The 2,500-nt window shown below is 41.9% G+C and overlaps 1 protein-coding gene, 1 long non-coding RNA gene and 1 other non-coding gene across 10 annotated transcripts in view; 1 reads left to right on the top strand and 2 right to left on the bottom strand.

Moving 5' to 3' along the window:
• Positions 1 to 2,500, bottom strand: part of LOC135110946 (lachesin-like) — a 155,719-nt gene that overhangs the window by 48,237 nt on the left and 104,982 nt on the right. The window lies entirely within an intron of this gene.
• LOC135110948 (uncharacterized) overlaps positions 1 to 2,500 on the top strand; it is a 52,538-nt gene that overhangs the window by 48,098 nt on the left and 1,940 nt on the right. The window lies entirely within an intron of this gene.
• Positions 1,723 to 1,795, bottom strand: Trnak-cuu (transfer RNA lysine (anticodon CUU)). The gene has a single exon. It is a non-coding gene; the product is annotated as a tRNA-Lys (tRNA).

Consider the following 2,500-nt stretch of genomic DNA (forward strand, 5'->3'; position numbering starts at 1 on the left):
TCTTCCTTCTCCTCTTCCTCCTCCACCCTACTGCTCTTCCGTACCCCATTAACCTTTCTCCTCCTCCTCCTCCTCCTCCTCCTCCATCTCCTCCTCCCACCTTCCTACCATAAAAGAACATAGTCTATAATGTTTGTGAAGAAACAATCTTACACACACACACACACACACACAAACACACCAAGTCTCTCTCTCTCTCTCTCTCTCTCTCTCTCTCTCTCTCTCTCTCTCTCTCTCTCTCTCTTCTCGTGGTAAACTTTTCATATTGTTATAAACTGAAACTCGGCGATAGATAGGAAAAAGAGATGAGGAGGCAGTACATAGACAAGAAGACACACGGGAAGAAACAGATAATTGAAAATGGATAATCTTTGGGGGCTGCCCAGAAGATTTCATATAAAGAGATCGAGAGGATTGTAGTATAAGAGAGTTGAGTGAGTGTGTGTTGGGGGGAGGAAGAAAAAAGGCTCTAAAATAAAATGAAACCGGATGACATTGCTATTGTAAAAGAAATACCTCAAAAAAAAAAGTTTGGAGACAGAAACACAGGTTGAGAGAGAGAGAGAGAGAGAGAGAGAGAGAGAGAGAGAGAGAGAGAGAGAGAGAGAGAGAGAGAGAGAGAGAGAGAGAGAGAGTCGTAGATCAAACTAACCGTCTCTAATTGAAATTCTTCCCTTTCAATTAATTGGATATTTGAAAGGGAAAATAGAGTGTGAGGCGAATACAGGAAGAGAGAGAGAGAGAGAGAGAGAGAGAGAGAGAGAGAGAGAGAGAGAGAGAGAGAGAGAGAGAGAGAGAGAGAGAGAATTACACGGAAATGCAGACACACATGTAAACCTTGTCATTTGGGGGGGTTTCATCTTAACTACAAAAAACAATTAAGATTAAAAAAGGAAAACGAAAAAGAGGAAATCACGAAAGGACACGTCATGCGCCATAAATAAACAGATGGCGAAGGTCACACAGTGGCAAAGAAAGGCACGGCAGATAGAGAAGCATAAAGCAAAAATGTGAGATAAAGGAGTTTTCCTTGTGTGGCTTGGAATAGATGGGCAGGTGACGGAGATGAGTTGGGAAGGTTGTGTGGATGAGTTGGGAAGACTGTGTTGATGAATTGGAAAGGTTGTGTGGATGAGCTGGGAAGATTGTGGATGAGTTGGTAAGGTTGTGTGGATGAGCTGGGAAGACTGTGTGGATGAATTGGAAAGGTTGTGTGGATGAGCTGGGAAGGTTATGTGGATGAGTTGGCAAGGTTGTGTGGATGAGCTGGGAAGGTTGTGTGGATGAGTTGGAAAGGTTGTGAAGATGAGTTGGGAAGGTTGTGTGGATGAGTTTGGAAGGTTTTGTGGATGAGTTGGCAAGGTTGTGTGGATAAGTTGGGAAGGCTGTGTGGATGAGCTGGGAAGACTGTGTGGATGAGTTGGCAAGGTTGTGTGGATAAGTTGGGAAGGTTGTGTGGATGAGTTGGCAAGGTTGTGTGGATAAGTTGGGAAGGTTGTGTGGATGAGTTGGCAAGGTTGTGTAGACATAAGTTAAGAAGGAAGGTTATGTGGACATATGTTATGAAGGCGGTGTGGAGACATCTGTCCTGCAGTGAACTCAAAGAAGGTGACGATGATGACGGTAATTGTGAACTTGATATTACTGCTTTTATCTCCTTGTTTAAAAAAATCAGAACTACATTCTCTTGCCTCCGCAATGACGGCACCTCAAAACCTTCGTCGCCCAACGTGGGGCTCGAACCCACGACCCCGAGATTAAGAGTCTCGTGCTCTACCGACTGAGCTAGCCGGGCTAGTGGAAGTACGACAATGATGGCAGCGGCGGCGGCGGCGGCTGCGGTGGTGGTGGTGATGGTGGTGGTGGTTGTGGTGTATCTCGTAGACGACTTCCTTACTCCTGAACGACACGATGTAAGAAACCAATTCCTAAAGATAACGTTGCATTGTGACATTCTTTTTGTTACATTTGGCTGCGTCTTCATTTAAAAAAGCTATCTGGCTATATTCTGACGTTATTATTCACCTTTCTCTGTTATTTCTGGTTTAATTTATAATGTGAGTGGTGTTATGATTCTCATGTTGCCTGGATAATGAATGCACTGACCTATATGGGGGATATTTCAATCAAGAAAAATTAGGGATTGTCACGTGATCTGCTGGCTTCTTGCAGCTTCACTGATATTATGTCCTTATATTAGCTTCATTAGATAAAATAATTCATACCTTGAAATCGAAGAGCCCATTATTTCCTACATAATTACCACCAGTTCTTGTATTACCTTTATATGTTATAGTTTTTGATACTTCGAAATTAAGAACTCTTATCTTTTTCATAATTACCATCAGATCTCTTCAGCTAATTGTAACTTTTTTGTATAAAAAAGATTACATGTTATCTATGTTATCTTTTCGATTTCATGAGTGAATTACTATTGCAAAATGATGTGCACTGTTGTAAATCTCTTTTAAACTTTTCAGCAAAAACAATAAGTTAATCT

This window comes from Scylla paramamosain, chromosome 21 (assembly GCF_035594125.1).
Source record: "Scylla paramamosain isolate STU-SP2022 chromosome 21, ASM3559412v1, whole genome shotgun sequence".
Lineage (NCBI taxonomy): Eukaryota > Metazoa > Arthropoda > Malacostraca > Decapoda > Portunidae > Scylla > Scylla paramamosain.